Here is a 17638-nt window from a genome sequence, read left to right on the forward strand (position 1 = left end):
CAGAAATATCATTTTTACCAACTCAAAACCCAGAAAAAGAGACATGCTTCAATAGTTTGAAAAAAACAATTTTTTTGCCTAATTTCTCATCCTCTTAATTTTACACAATACGTCGTACCATTATTACTTTTACAAAACCTCTTTAGTTTGTCATTTATTAAGACCAAAAGGAGTTGTTTTCTATTTTAAATCTTCCAAAAATCAGTACGCATTTTCTTTTCCAGAATTTAAAAAAAAAAAATAAAATTGGGAGCTAGAGTCAATCTAAACGACATATGCACCGTTTTTCCTAAGATGCCTAATTCGCAATATAAATGATTCCAATAATGTTTGTGGTTTTTTTTTACAAATACAAATACAATACAAGAAGCACTTAAGTGAGATAAAGAAGACATAAATATAATAAGGAAAGTAAATTGGGGTGTACCAAACCCCAACCATTTTCACCCATGGTTGGGTCATGCCATTTTAACCCATGACTGGGCCTTCACTATATTAGCTTCCCATTCCTTTCTTTTAAACTCAACGAAACTTGAAAGAATTTTCCCTATTGGGCTGATCCAATAGGGTGACTGGACCTTGGCCCAAGTGGCCATGCAGTAGAGAGGGGAAAGAAACAAAAGACTCCAGTTAGTTTAAATTTTACTGTTTCTGTCATACATATACTACACACACATAATACACAACACACTATTCATTTACTGGTCCTATTATATACATAAATATACACATGTACAGGCAATATATCCTATTTATTCATAAGCCCATATAATGTGCATATGTGCTTTCCATGTCTTTAAACTCAAACCCTAAACCTGGTTGATGGGAAGGCCAAGTCATTACCCCCCCCCCCTTTTATTCTTGATGCCGCACAAGTTCCAAGAGGTTTCACAAACCTCCAACATGGCTGGTCACCAGGGAAGGCTTAAACTAGACCCTCCTTTCACCTAAACTGCCTCTCAACCAACAATAACCATGGAGGACACAGATCCACATACACACACATGGCTTGGAATAAATAGGATAGGCACAATATACATGTATATAGAACAATTATAAGTCAGCAAGAACAGATGAGAACTAGGAGAGAAGAGATCAATAGACTCAGCAGGCCAATTAATCTCATGAACCAAAGCCAAGACATCAAGTATGACTTAAACATGGAAAAAGAAAGCAATCCGCACGGGCAAAGTATGGCTAAGAATGAACTTAAACCAAGTAATCACAACACTGACAATCACATAGGGGCAACACAATTCTTAATAGTATTGAATCAAGGAGATGTGGTAAAGTATAAAGACACACAAGGATAGGGTAAATCAGCTTCTTGACATCGCACAACCAAACAGATTTGGCATTCATAAAGTACATGTAAAACTATTTAAGCAAATCCTCAAATGAGCCTAGACATTTTATGCATAGTTCAAGTAAAGGTTTTTGTCACTTTTTAGGAATTATATTCTAAAGTCTAGGTGATCCTCCTAGAGAATAAACAGAAGGAACCAAACTATAATCCTAACAAGTATGATATGGCAAATCCAAGTAGGTGGAAATCAAAGCTCTTTTTATTGAACAACCATCTACTAGTATGGTGTTGCATTACTCCCAGCAGAATCCAGTTTGAGACATAAGCAAAAATAAAATCCAAGCAAGGATCAACTGTGGAAAATTCCAAAGAACTTTCAAGTCTTAATGGTTCTATGTAGAGGACACAACCTTAGTTACAACAACAACATTTTTCACGCACAATTTAAGCAGGTAGAAGGGCCAAAAGTCCCATGGATGCACATAAGATTTACATTTTTTAAGTTCAGAGTTTGAAATTCTTTTAGATCTTTTCTCCTTACCCTATTCTATTGCAGAAAGATCCAAGTTGATTTTAAAGGAATGCACATAACTTAGACATGTTCACAAACAATGGCCTATTCCTGGTTTTCATTCTTTCAAAACTGGACAAGTATATCATATCCTTAGCTGATTTCTGATGCTGCATAAAGAAGAAAACACATCTATCCATTATGACTAAGTTCAGTTTTTATCTTCTACTTGGGCTTTAGACTAATGGACTCAAAACACATCTCAAAAATGGAGAACATGACATGTTGTCCAAAGTATCACAAAGAAGGGGTCAAATATACCCCTCAGACTGTACTGCCACCTTAAATGGATGCAAACCACTGGTTTCCTTATTTTTAAGGTATTATTATGACATAGGAAACAGGTAGAGAACATGCCATCTTTCAAACACAAGTTGGACTCAAATCAATATACATAGAATTCACATAAAGGTCCTGGTTATGAGCTTAACTTAACCAAATATCAAAGAATCTGTTATATCTTATCATGTTATCTTCATAGAACTTTTCTTTCCTTTTTTGAAAAGTCTTTTCCTCTTTCCAGTTTTAATGCAATCTTTCAAATTATCATATATCATCTAAACTAGTCAAACCACTTCCCTTAAGACACATCAAAACAGACACAACAAGACCAGGTTTATTAATCTGAGTGAACAATTGATAAATGCACAAGAAACTCATTTTTTAAGATCCATTTTAACTTAATAAAATGGCAACGAAACACCAAATGTGCAAAGGCAAGAGGTTACACCCTATAGGCTTATGAAGAATGCGATGACAAGCTCTTAATTGGGAAGAAAGATACTATGGGTCAAGTAATGCTTGACTCTTTCTCAATCCTCTCCTAAGATGCCTTTAAAAGACTTTCCCATTTAGCCAAGTGGTTTTCAACCCCCACATCTACACTTATGGTTCCTTTTATTACCCTTTAGCATATACCAAAAGAATGACTGAACAGTTCACAGGTCAAAGCCAAATATTTTTTTAAGGTTTCAACCACATATTTCCCTCTTCTTCTATCCTTTTATCCTCTTCTTTTCCTTAGACTAGAATTATAAGATTTTTCCTATTTGTTTTCATGTTTAGCCTAGACAGTCAAGGACCATAAGTTATTATCACTATATCCTTCACTTATGCACACAAAAAAGCAAAATAGAATTCATGTCTCAAAACAAAAGCCTCAGTCTCCAAGCTGTTCAAGACTAGACAAATCAAAACCAAATTGCTTCATTTCACCCTTCTTTTAATACTTAAAACTTGTTAAGTTTTAACACTTAGGATCATCTACCAAATGAAGACCTATACATGAACGAAATACAACATAGATGCAAGAGTATGGCATATCAGTCCACTTTCATAACAAGTTTACCTCACTAGTTAGATAAAATAACTAATGAGGATAGGGCTAACAACAGGAGATCAAAGATAGCAGAACAGACTCCCCCCCCCCCCCCCCCCCCCCAGGACAACTACTTCCTTCTATTTTTATACCTTCCAATTCCAACATGATCACTAACCAAATTACAAGTTAATGACCATCTTACTAACTAGTTAGGATAATTAGATTAATCCTAATTAAACTTCAAATGAGGACTTAGTCTTACAGTTCCTAGAGTTGACCCTTTATTTTCATTTTTCCTTTTTACCAAACTCTGAACTTTTAAGAGTAGACCATTTTCAGATGTAAGACTTGTGACATGAACTACACAAAACAAGTTATGGACTCTATGTGTTTAAGCAGCAAGTTCTAACAAGAAAACTAAAGCCTTGATCAAACCAAAGAATAGAACAGATTTCACACTCAAGCACTTAGTCACATTAGTTCTAGGATTTGCTACAAATCATAGACAATTAGTGCACACTCTGGCTTACATTAGATGATAACATAACCATAGGTATTGCCATTAACAGTCTACTAATCCACAAACTCAAACTGAACCTTATTCCCTTTTTATCTGAATATTAATTGATAAGCAAGCCAACCATTAATTAATCCTAGCTTTACTCTACTTCATGTGAGTAAGATCATTTAAGAAGGAGGGAAAAGGAAAAATGGAATAACCTACTGTTGTATCTTCAAAGGATCAGCAAACAGATTTAACTTACACCTAAGTATTTATTTATTTCAAAAGAAGAGAACACACCAGGAGTTGTACCTAAACCAATTTGTTAAGTTCAAGCATTCATAGATAAGATGACTTTGATAAGGGACTTTACTTCACTAGTGAGGGTAGTTCATGACTGATTAGCAAAAAATATGTGGTTTCTAACTATAAACACAAGCACACATTACAAGTAAGCTATCCATATTCATCTAAATCAACACACAAACTGCCATATCTCGTTTAAACAACACCTAGGATTTGAGTAGAGGGAAATAAGTTGAACTTTACTACATTGGTTCTACTTAGGATTATGGTTCACAGACTAACATGACTTCAAGAGGGAAAGAAAAGAAAAGTGGATTTTTTCAAAGTACTCCAAACACACCCCTTCAAAGTAAGCATGGAACATTAGAATCACATGAATAAACGAACCAATAGGAAGTCCAAACAGCCTACTTCACCATGAGTTTCAACATAACATTCACACTAGTTCTATTGTGCTATTGTGTTTGCCTCAAGTAGATCCATAAGTTAAGCACACAATCAAGTAGGGCAACCATTAACAATAAGAACCAACATTAACAAGCATCAAACCACAAGCCAACTTAACTAATATAAATACACTTAGACTAGGCAAAACTCTAAATAACAAGAATAAAAATGAATTAAAATTTACCTTTTATGTGCGCAGCCAAGAAAAGAACGAATTTGGGAGCTTTGTGCTTCAAACCTCAACAACTTAGCCACACAAAAAATAAAATGAAGTAAGGAAAAATATTTTAACTGAGAAAACCCCATCTATTTCAGTCAAAGTTTTAAATTTTTTACTAAGAAGCTTTTTTGAAAAATCGAAACTTTCCAACTTCTTTTACTTTCAAATTTTCCTCTATTTCTCTATCTACTATTTTTTCCTTGTTTTTCCGACCTCTGTTTTTGTGAGAGTGGGGTTCTATTTATAGAACCCCAAAAATTCAATCAAAACTAACAACAAACAATGTGGGATAAATCTCTTCCAAACCAAATACTCAGTAAACAAAAAACCAACGACCCAGATCTAATGATTTAGCAACACATGTGGTCAGATCTGACCTTTCTTAGGTAGATCTGTACCCATAAACATGAACCAATAGAAAAATGGGAGAAATAATAAACAAAATAACTTGAAAGCAAAAGAAAATCATGAGTTTTGACTGAAAAATTTGAAAAATAAGTAAAGCAAGGATTTATTACCATATTCGGGTAGAAAGAACACGAAATCAGGTGTAACAATTAATGCTTTCACCACAATAACCATGCAATAGTTGTATATGTCAGCCATGCTCTGTAAACATGCCATTTTTGGCGAAGAGAGGCAACGGAAAGTCAAAGCGGCGCTAGGGTTTCACGGAAATAGAAGAGAGAGAAGCGGGGGAAGGGGAGGGGGGGTTTTTTGCAAAAAGGAAAAAATGAAACAAAGGGTGGGGAGTATACCCTCTTAACCATTTAAGAATTGGGCCGGGTCTCAGCCTGGTCTTAGGCTGGACTCGGTCCAAATTCTGAATATTAAAAAGGCCCAAGTGTTTATGTATACACCAAGTGTGTGTGTATATATTTATACACACCTATTTATATATAAAAAATAGAAATTAAAAGGGTTAAATAGTTAATTACTTAAATTATTTAAATTACTCAAACTTCATGGATTAAAAAGAAATAAAGTATTTGCAAAATTTCATTTTCTTGATAATTTTAAATAATTAAAAACCCTTTTTCTCTCTTTCTCTTTTTTAAAAAAATAAATAAATTTAACAAAATCTCATAAAATATCATGATAATACTCATTAATTTCTAAATAAATTTATGATGCATGAAAATCCCTTTTATTAATTTAAGGGAGTGAAATATTGACTTGGACAATTTATAAAAATCATTTAAATCTTTCAAGATCATTTTATTCATTATCCGGGGACTCTGAATGATTGAAATAAATTACGGGAGGTCAAAAATTAGGTGTCAACACCAAGCCAAACTAAGACAATCTTTTTGGGACGGAGGGAGTAGTATTTAATTTAGTTTCCCTCTCAAAAATTTATTTAGAAGCACTGCATGTGGATGATTTCCAACGATTCATTTAATTAGCCATTGAAAAAGGAATCGGTATGACAGAGATGAAATTAAAAGTATGTACAGAACCAACAAACTTAAAAATGAACTTTTTCCCTCCACCGAGAATTCCTATTCAATTTACTTTGCTTCTCAAGAAATTCAATAGAAACAATGCATGTGGTCAAAGATGAGTTCTAACAATTCATTCAATTAGCCATTGGAAAAATGATTAGGTTTGAAAGAGATTGAATTAGTTTCCTTAGAAATATATATAATATGCTACTAACAAATCGTTTTAGTTTCCTTGTAAAAAAAATCAATTGCAACAATTCATGCTTGAACAATTTGAATTCATGTGTTGATTTTGAACTGCGATTGGAATTTTCTTTCTTAGTTTGTTTTTCAATAATAAAAAAAAAAATGGAGGATATGGTACTATTATAAGAATAATTGTCTAAAACTCCTGCTATTATATATATATATATATAAAAAAAAAAAAAACTACTTAAGCTACTACTATTATAAAAAAAACTACTATAATTGTTGCATAAATGTGGATAATGTTGCATAAAATTAGAGAATTAAAACTACAGACAGAAAGGACTGACGGAGGATACATGTTACTATAATATGCACACTTGCTTAAAACTACTACTACTAGTAAAAATTAATCAATGACGGCGGGATCTTGCACTGTTCGTTCATCCCAATCAACAAGGAAGCATACACCCCCTTGATCATTTTGAACCAACCAAAATCTAAGGACAAACCCTCTCCTTCTTCGACCACAATGAACCAGAGTTACATGCCACATTAATCCACGACAGCATAGAATTGTAAACTCTGGTGATGGAGGAAGGTGTTCATACATACTTGAAGGAATATACTGCAAAAACATTAAGGTATTATTATAATAAAATATGAACAAAGAAAGGTAAAGGTTAGAGTAAGATTCAAAAAAATTAACATACTAAATCATCATGGTTGATGTAAGAATCTGTCATACGCACTTCAAACGATCGCACTTCAAACAATTGGTTGTTCATATTTTTGTTCTTCTTTTTTGTGTGTGAGAGCTTAGTATTCATACATAAAATTGGATTGGAACTCCGTATATATATACATGCCCAACATAGTAGTCGAAATTTAATTTACCCTCCAATTCATTTTAGATTCTTGCTCAACAAATACAATAAAAAAAATTCATGTTGTCAGGGGTTGCATCATTAATGAAACTTTTGATTAAGAAAAATAAGAATCGGATAGAAAAACAGAATGGTGACAAAAGAAACAACACCTTGCAGAACGTTCTATCAACATCAGACTGTGCTCCGTCCGCTCAAATAAATAGAGTAGTTTCGGAAGCAGAGGAATGCGGAAAAGAAACCAAATTTCAATTTCAATGAAGAAAATTTGATTGAATGCTCAAAAGCCCAGTTCCAGACCCTAGGTTAAATTACCAAATTCCTTAATAAAAACAAGGTAAAAGAAATTCGGTACAATTAGTGACATGCATGAACAATTTCTTGCTACGGAGTAGAAATTTCATTGAAGAAGACAGGGCCCAAATACGAGACTGCAGTCCGCAATAGGAAAAGCGGGGTGTGGTGGTTTCCCAAAAGTAATAGAAATAGTAGGTATTCCTCCGAAACCATCAGGGTCTATTTCAATGGCAACCGAATTCAAGAAATCAGCAGTATATATAACACGGAGCAGGAATTTTATCGTTTTGATTTAGGGGATTCCTTTCCGGAAACACTTCGTCCGAATTAAGGGGAATATTACGACCTTGAGTCCCAAGCTTCGGAAACTCTGCCGTTTGAGATGCTACATGACAAAGAGGATCGTACTATTCATTATACTACTTATTCCATCGTTAGGGATCGAACAGTAATCGTTTTCTACTAACTCCATAAAGGTTCTATGATGTTTTATGATTTCCTTACGGATGAGGTGCGTTATGATGCCAGTTGCAATGGAAAATTATTAATCTAGGAGTAAACTCGAAGAAAATGACAGCTAAAATAGCTACCATCTATAGCTGGTTACAACTAGCTACAGCTACTATAACTTCCTCAACAACCTGTGACTAACTCTAACTACTTGCCACCTCAGCCTAACTGATTCTGCAGATGCCAACAACTTGCTATTCTTGTATCACGTTATGTGGAAGATCATCCCAACTTGCGGTTGTTTTTGCGCCTTCCCATTCCCAAAGGGTTACCCGTACTAGTCTATATTGTCAATATTACCAAGCCGATCGTATGTGACTCAATTTTGTATTGGTTCAACAATGACCTGTGCTTATATGGGTATGATTATTATCATAAAAGATGGTTTCAATCCAATAGCCTTCGACAAGAACTAAAATGACCAGTTTCACTGTATGTTCCTCATATGCTTCATTGTCCAATTATGATTGACCTGTCTAATGGAACATTTCTAGCGATCGCTCATCTTGGTATTAGTGAATCGGGAATGGCAACCCTTACAGTTCAAAAATCGGCAGACTCTCTAAAGGTGAAATTGAAACTCTCCAAAAGTGTACCTGTTGAGAGTTCAAACAACATCCACCCCCTGGATGGGATGGCTATGTAAGTGCACTTTGTTATTCATGCTTTACCCCTTTTATTAGTAGCATATATTCTTAGTCTGAATTGGTTTGTTCTTTTTTGCTTCTCATAATTCTGATCTCAGGTCTTTCTTACTCTCTCATGTCTTATAAGAGATAATAATCCTTGTTGTATGCGCTTATCGTGGTTGTCTACCTTATGGAATTCATCTAGCTCTCAGGACATAGGTACAAGGTTAATGCAGGGGACGGTCTGCCACCGTTCATTTATATCATGTAATCTGCATATACATGAAAAAAGCCCCCCGTTCTACTACATGGATGGGTAGCACGAGAGGAGCTGTCATTATTATCTCCTACTTTTGCGGAGCAGATGATCTCCTAAATTCTGTTCATGTCTTGTCGCTCCTCACATTCCTCTTGTTCTTTCTGGTCATCCTGATCCTGTCTACCTATCTACGCCTATTGCCTCGGCCAATAATTCTTTGTCAAAGCCTCTGAAGACATTTCCAGATAGAAATTGTGCCCTGCCTAAGCGACCATCTTGATATCCCTGCAGATGTTGTCCTTGTTGTGGGTTTCCAGCTTGAAAACCTTTTTTTTTTATTTATTTATTAACAAGCACTATGGTTCTATAGGATCTTTTGTATGCTCTCTGAACCCAATTTTCTAAGGTACCCTCGAAGTTTGATCAAGTCTTTTGGCACTGTCTTCCAAAACAACAAAAACCTCCTCATTTCATTCGCTGCAGACCTGGTGAGCAGCTCCCGCAGAATAGGCAATGATGTCACCCAATCTTAACTGTCCAATCCTCTTATGGCGATTTGGGAATCTTGAACCTGCACCTCTTTCTTACTGAAATTGCTGGTTCAGGACATCGAGAATACATGATGCAATGAAATCCCCGACCGGAACATTACTCGACACAAAGCTATAGGAAGTTACAAAAATAGAAGATGGAGAAGTCTCTGAAAAGTATAACAAAGCTAAGAAGGAAGTGCCTAGCATTGTTACTGAAAGAGATCACTTTGCTGGTTAAACGGGATCTTTTCCTATGGGAGCAAATCAAGCTAAGTAGTTGCGATTTTCTAGAATATTTAAAAGATTCTAACATATTCTAACAGTACAAATACAAAAGTAATCAATTATGTAATTTTTGCTGCAAATTAATTCTTTTAGTGGTTTATTAGTTGAAAATGAGAGCTTAGTTATGTAATCCATGTCAATGGCCTTGTTGAAATTTATATATTGATGAAGTTTCTATGAAACATAGACGTAGACGTATCGAACAAACAACAGTATGCTGTATGCTTTACGCAGAAGATGGCCATTGTCATCTTAAAACTTCTAGGAAAAATTAGAATGTTAACAGAATCAATATATTCATCAAGTAAAACATCTCATGAGGTAAAAAGAGAAACTGAAAGGGAATTTGGAGGTGAGGAAATTTACATGATTTGGAAGTTTGATAAATTGTGGTTCTAAATGCTCCCTCTCTGCAATTGGCATCTTAGTTCTTCACCTCTCCTCACCTTTTTCCATTTTCCGTCTCTCTTTGTTAGATATTTGTATTTTTAACCTCTAACAATATAGCTATTTTATCATTTTATGAGCGGGGGGCAGGACAAATCAATGCCATAGTTCAAATGCATGTGTTCATTGTGAAGTAGACAACTTCGGAAATAGGATGGTTTACAAAAACTGTGGTTAGCGTTAAACAGAGCGTGCTTAACGCTATCACCCATTTGCATCAGTTTTAAAATCTTTGAAAAAAGCTTCATAGCATAATTTACGGCAGTGACAACTGTGCACAGGTAAATAGATGGTACGGAACATATTTTCTAATTTTTTTTTTCTTATTTTGAGAAGTCAAAACAGCCTTGTTAACCATATGGCTGGATTTACAAGCTAACCTCTATCAAGTAAAAAACTTTACATGTTCTGAGATCCTCAAAACCCTACACATACTACTGGTATGTTCTTCTGCTTGTTTTTATTTCCAGGAAGCAACTATGTTTCGATGAGTACATTTATCATTTGTCCCCTTGCATATTCACTGAATTTGCCCGCTTTGCCTCGTAAATCTTCCACAGCAGCCTTTATTTTGTCTTTTGCAAGCATGCTGCAGTGCAGTTTAACGGGCAGAAGAGAAATGCTTTGCCATCTACGTGCTTATTATTTATTTATAACTATTCTATCTCTTTATCCTTTAATCCTCCATATGTTTCCCTTTCAACTATGTAGTGGCTACAATGGAAGAAGTAATAGCACATTTACATCGAAAGGTCTTGAAACAAGCATTAATATTCTTTCTGACGACCTTGATCTTGAGTTTCATGAAGCACGCACTTTTGGCATGTGCCTACTGTTGTTCATTCTTTTAGAGATTGATATGTTGAGAGAGTATGTAGAGAACCTCGAATGTTAGATTAGTCCATTTCGCTCGTCTAAATGGTTTTTTAGTTTCAACAAAAAATTAGAGAGAATGAGCACACACAAGAGCGAAATGGATTGTAAGGATTCATATGACCGACCCATACGAGCTTGAGATTTAGTCATCTTTGTCACTCATATTTGTCTTTTTCGTTCTTGAATGCATGAATAATTGATTTAGTTGATGAAAACTCAATACAGAACTTGAGTGGAAAAACTGAGAACAATTTTCTCTGTTACGTTATTTTGTACATTGGGTGATTACTTTATGCCTTTCATCTTTTGCGATTCTTTACACTCCCTTTTTATCTATGATTTAACTGTCTACTTTGGGAGGGGGAAAAGGGGGACAAAGAAACATAATTCGCCTAGTATAGAGGCAGTTTTCAAATTCCTTAATAATGCTTTGATTTTGGATGTCCTTCTCAAAAGAATGCTTTGACTTCGGTTATGATTTTTAGCTTAAATGGGAAAAAGGTAAGTAGTATGAGATTCTCTTTCACCTGCTTCTTTTTCCTTACCATCTCACCAATTAGTTCGTGATGAGTTTGTCATACTGACAGCTTTTTCATTTTTCACTTATTGTGTTGAAGTTTGAAGAATGAAGAAGGGGAGTCTATACTTGGAAAAAGCAAACATACAATGGAGAAGACTAATGGTAAGACGTTTGTTCGATAATCGCATTTTTTATTTGCTTTTTGTTTGGAGGAATAGTTTTATTTCAGTGGTTTCCCCCTTACCTCGTGAAGTTAAATATGAAGCTACTTCAAAGTGCATCCATTTGAATTGTTGTTATACCTCCGATTTACCAACTTTTTGTTATCCTGCTATTTCATTTAGACCAGTCCCCAAGATGCCTTTTGTTATCTGGCATTTAGAAGGGTTTCTTCTTCTTCCTTTTTTTTTTTTTTTGGGTGGGGTGGGTTTTGGTGTGTGTGTGGGGGGGGGGGGGGGGGGTGCAGCTACTACTTTCTAGAGTCTTGAAATTGCAATGAGTTCTTATTTGTAGTTTTTTAAGTATCATTTATTAATCTTTTATGCGGCGGGAATATATCTCTGACCTTTCTTTTTTGTTGCCGGAACTTTGTTTTAGGTTCATGTTGTGCAATTTAACGTCTACAAGCTTTGTACTTCAGCTTTGTAACTCTTTTCATCTGGAACCAAGATTTTTACATAATGATAACACGCCCTTGAAGCACTTAGAGTGCAACTTGCACGGTCAGAAATGGTAGCACTACAGTAATGAGAACTATGGTGTCACATAGTACAAAAGGAAAAGAAGAAACAAGAGCTTAGAATAGAACAGCATGAAACCATGCTCTATATTTTTTTTCTTTTTGTTTCCAATTGTTAATAGCTTCTTCGTGGTCTTTGTAGATTTATACAGTTCTTAAATAAAACTAGTGGATATTTGAGTCTCTGCATTGTCTGGATCCTCAACTCCAATTTTCAGTTCTACATCTTCCAGATCATTAGAACTCACTAAAGTTGAAGCTGGAAGTTCCTTTTTTGTATTTTGCCATCTTCGCATTCCTCGAATATTGCCTTTGGTGACTTCATGCCTTCTGCTTGTTATCTGGAGTACATTTTTATGTTCTTTTCATGCTGAATAGAGCATCTGTTTTGTACTCAAGAAAGAAAATGGCATCGATTCATCCCTTTTTAGCCAGGCAATCTTTGAGTTGAGAATTTTCACGTCTAGCTAAGTCTCTTGCAGCCTCTGCTTCATTGATAGACTGCTTTAAGATGTCTCTCAATCTGTAGTTTTCTTCCCTTGTTGCTTTAAGAGACTCGTTTAGCTTACTGGTCTTGTGTAGAGCAAGATTTCGTTCTTCTTCAAATTCTTTTATACACGTGATGAAGCTCATTTCTTTCCCATTCCAAGCCAAAAGTGACTCCTCTGCCTCTAATTTCAATCTGTTTGTTGTGTTCCTATATAGTTCTGTTTCCTTTTTCGCTTTATCCAAAAACATTTTGTATCTGGCCTTAGTGCTTTTGATCATCTCTTTGATTTCATTATTCAAAGCATTGGCGTTTGATGATGCAATCTTCTCATTCTCTTTTGCCAGTTCGGGTTCAAACCTGAGATTTTCCATTTCCTTATCTATCGAATTGGAAATCTCCCCATTGCAAGAATGATTAAGATAACCGCCATTTTGCTTGGAACAAGTGTCTAAAGTTTCAATCTTTTCATGAAGAGTCGCTATCTCAAACTTAGATTCTTCGAGTTTAATCTTGATTTGTTCAAACTGCCTAGTCTTTGATAACCAAGCATCAAATATTTTGGACTCCGATAACTTCATGTTCTTCGATTCATCTTCTAATTCTTGAACTCTTCTTCTAAAATTAGACAACCAAGCTGTCACGCGTATCTTGTATGCTTTTACATGATTAAATCCCTCTTTCACTTTTCCTAAACTAGAATCTTTCTCTAGTAACTTGAGCTCCCATTTCTTCGCCTTTTCGAGCTCTAACTTCAAGGAATTGATATTCTTGTCTTTCATCTTCAATTCTTCTTGTTTGTTACTAAGCAATTCCTTCAAAGTCTTAACTTCTACGTAGTATTCTCTTGATTTCATCTCACTAAGTTCATTAATGGCTCTGTTCTTTTCTTCTTCAACTAATCCTAATTGCTCTCTTTTATCTCTCAGCTCCTCCTCAAGTTTCGCCATTTGTTCTTGCATAACAAGTCTATTGGTCTTATTCTACACACACAAAAACAAATAAAAAAATAAAAAAATTAATGTTTTGGACAAACCTGTTATGTATATTAATTTAAAAAGATATCACTTCCCAAAAACGGAAAAATCAAGAATTTATTTGCATAAATTCCTCGAGTAAAGGGTAGTCCAGTGCACTAAGCCCCCCCTATACGCGGGGTTCAGGGAATGGCCGGACCACAAGGGTCTATTATACGCAGCCTTTACCTTGCATTTCTGCAAGAAGCTGTTTCCACGGCTTAAATCCGTGACCTACACGTCACATGGCAGCAACTTTGTCAGTTATGCCAGGCTCCCCTTCCATAATTCCCTCGAGTATACCTTAAAATTTTTAATTGAAAATATTACTCCCTCAGTACAGTAAAGAATCGGAGGTTTGAAGTTTGGGAGTCAATTCATCCTTTTTGTGTGCGTTTGCCACAATTCTGAGCTAGTTGAAGCTGGTTATATCAATTCTCCATGCGTGTGAATTAAATATCAATCTTTTTTTACATAACATTTTTGCAAATTTAGGACCTAGAGTAAAAACTATTTGATAGATGAAGTATCAAAGATGAGATAAAATGGTTATAATACCTTAACATATGACTTTTTTTCAAGAGAAACAAGTGCATTATTATGAATTTGTGATCCCAAAGCATCACATCTGCAAAGCTTGGATGCAGAAATTGTTCTTGAAAATATTGAAGAATGTCTCCTCTTTCCATATTCAATGGATCCACCTCTACAATTCCTCCAAAAACATCAAAGATTTAGTCTTTATGATCATGTAAATTCATATAATCTATAAACAGGACACAACACAAACGTATGAATCAATAATTTTAGGACATAAAAGTAATTACAAATAAAATTCATGAAGACATACTATAAATCCATGGGAGATAAGTGTTCAACCCCGAAACAGAAAACGTCAGTTGATATTTTTTTCTATCTAAGCTTTGGAGGGCGGAAAATAAGAGGTACCTTGACTTGGAACTTAACATCATATGTATATGTTTGGAATGACTATTCATTGAAGATTCTTGATCTTGCCAAAAATCAGAAAATATATCACAATTTCCACTTTATGTTTGCTATGAATTACAGATAGGGGGTTTATATTTGCAACTCTGCTGTAACGGCCAAAATCCATATACTGCAACATATAAATAACATTAAATGTTGAAGAGACAATATGTAATTTAATAACATGACTTCCTTTTCACACAAATGAAAAGTTTTAACCTTGTATATCTAATATAAGTAAATAAATGTCTCACCTTTCTAATAAGTCTTGAAGATGACGTGATCACACAAATCTATATATAATATAAAGCTAGCAATAAACAAGGTGATGTGGCACCTCTCTTTGGCCAAGGATTCTATTTATCTTTTTTCTCCTTTTTTCTTCATTCTTTGGTCTATTATTATAATTAAGAATGACAATGAAAAACTGCAAGAAATGTATTGTATTAAAAATCTACATCCATAACCCCCCGTTGTTAAATGTGTTTAATTACACCTCTTTATAGGTGGTTATGTCTTTTCAAGTCTATAACCTTCCATTGTGTGATGTTTTATATATTGGAACTTTCTTTTCGTTTCCTCACTGCATTGCATCTTCCTAATGTAAAAAGAAAGGCCTTGCGGGGTGTCATTATTTTGGACTTTAATCTTCGTCAGCTAAAGCATGAAACAAGATGCTTAGACATTGTTTCTCAACGACTGATGAGAAGTTTGGATATTGTTTCTCGCTTAGTATCGATTATTGCAGTCGGGAGCATAAATGGTTATATATAAGGGTATGTAAATATAGGGACATATATGTGATTTTTTTTCTTCTGTGCTTTTTGATGATGGACAATTTTGATTAATATCAGCTTGATATTTTCTTTTTCTCTGGGCAATGTGAATACTAGATTGAATAGATGACCTTTTAGGTTTATGATGAGTATTGTTTTTCTTCTGACATGTAATGAAATCTCAATTGGATGATATAGTAGTATATATATACTTATTGTCATGGTGAGTTTGATAACCATTTGATATCTTTTTCCATCCGATATTTTGTAGATACTGATTTTGTTAATTTACTTTCATACATAGAAGCTTGAATAGATGATAATTCTTTTGGTGCTATTGTTATGACGGAGATCTTAGTGATATTCTTTTTCCTGGTATTTTGTAGAAACTGAATTCTGTCATTTTATGGATCAGGCTGTCCCTTTTTTTTTTTTTTCTTCTTTCATTCTATTTTTTTTTTAAACTATTCGAAAGAAACGAGAAAATATGGATCTTATGAAATATAAGTGACTACAATTCATATTCAGAAGCAAAATACAATTGAAAAGGCATTAGAAGGAGAAGAAAAAATTGGCAACATTTATTTTCTGATTCTGCTTATTCAAGTTCATTGTATAATTGTTTAAATGATTTTTTTTAGAATATAATTAATGAGGAATGTTACAAATTTCTTCCGATAGAGAATTTTATAAATGATGTTAAAATAACAATAACAACATACCCAGAGAAATTCCACCAAGACCAAGTGAGGTCTGGAGATGGTAGAGTGTACACAGACCTTACCCTTATCTCTTGGAAGGTAGAGAGGTTGTTTCCGGTAGACCCTCGGCACAAGGGCATATATGATGTTAAAAGATCATGAAAAACATTTTATTAGGAAATAATTAGTTTTTTCATATATTTATTATAAGACATTAAAATTTAATAACAATAATTTTAGATAACTTCATGACCACTCAGCGGGCATACAGTTACACTAATCTAATATATAATTTTGCGAATGAGGAAGGTGATGTATTTTGATCAGGAATCCTATTTGTATTTTTTTAAAAAAATATTTCCCTTATTCTTTTCATTTAACTCATGACACTACATTAAAGAAATAATTGTTTCTTAAAACTTCTATTAAAGGATCCAAACGTTTCAATCATAATAATTCATTAATTTGTATAGAAAATAACTGCTTCTACTAAACTCCTATTAGAGATAATCGAACAGGCTCGATCACTTCTTCCATGTTTATCTCTAAAATGAGAAGTGTTGAGATAAATAGTAAATTCACCAATAGCTGTTGAGGTTCTTTTTTTATTGATTGACTTCCTCTTTGTATTTATTGTTTGCCAGGTTTTGTATTTCTTTCTCCAATTTTCTGCAAGCGTTATTTTTTAGTTCATTGCCTATCTCTAATTCTGGAAGTTGACTTTTGCACATGCATGCCCGTAATTTAAGACATTTATTTCTTATTCTGAATGTTATTTTTTATGCATGCGTAATCTGAGAAAGCAATCTTACATACTTTAATTTCATTGATAAAATAGAAGCTTATGAACTAATAGAGGTTGTGTTTGTAAAAATCTCCAACTCTCCATTCAATTTTTTTTTTGAGACAATTGCATTGTTGCTACTGAGTTGCAGGTAGTGAAGTTTTAACATTGTTGATGCTAAAGAAACTATAATACGGTATTATGGGTACTGGCCATATTTACTTCTTAATCAGTCGTTCCTCTGAATAAATATAAACTTCCGTTACCCATATCATTATTATCTTGCTCTGTAGCTTATCGACAAGACTTCATTTGTTTGTGTGTGTTGTAGGCTTGCGATACACATTTCCTTAGTAGATGGTACTTCTCCTAAAAAAATAATGAAATATTTTTTGTGAGATTGTTGTTGTTGTCGTCGTCTTTTATTTTTGTTTGAAGTGATAATATATTTCAATATTTGAATGTGAGAAGAAAAAAAGTTAGTCCGTAAATTTAATGAGATTTTTTGCAACCGCGCGTAGCGCGGACAAATTCACTAGTTAAATAGTAAGATACCTCCTGCTTCTTTCACTACTATATTGTTCCTAGCCAATGCCTC

General features: G+C 34.3%; 1 long non-coding RNA gene across 1 annotated transcript; it reads right to left on the reverse strand.

Annotated features, from left to right (window-relative positions):
* Nucleotides 1–302: 302 nt before the first annotated feature.
* Nucleotides 303–5387, reverse strand: LOC132603224 (uncharacterized). The gene is made up of 2 exons (XR_009568019.1): nucleotides 5192–5387; nucleotides 303–4699 (listed from the first exon to the last, which is right to left on the reverse strand). It is a non-coding gene; the product is annotated as an uncharacterized LOC132603224 (long non-coding RNA).
* Nucleotides 5388–17638: the final 12251 nt, after the last annotated feature.

This window comes from Lycium barbarum, chromosome 7 (assembly GCF_019175385.1).
Source record: "Lycium barbarum isolate Lr01 chromosome 7, ASM1917538v2, whole genome shotgun sequence".
In the NCBI taxonomy this organism is placed as follows: domain Eukaryota; kingdom Viridiplantae; phylum Streptophyta; class Magnoliopsida; order Solanales; family Solanaceae; genus Lycium; species Lycium barbarum.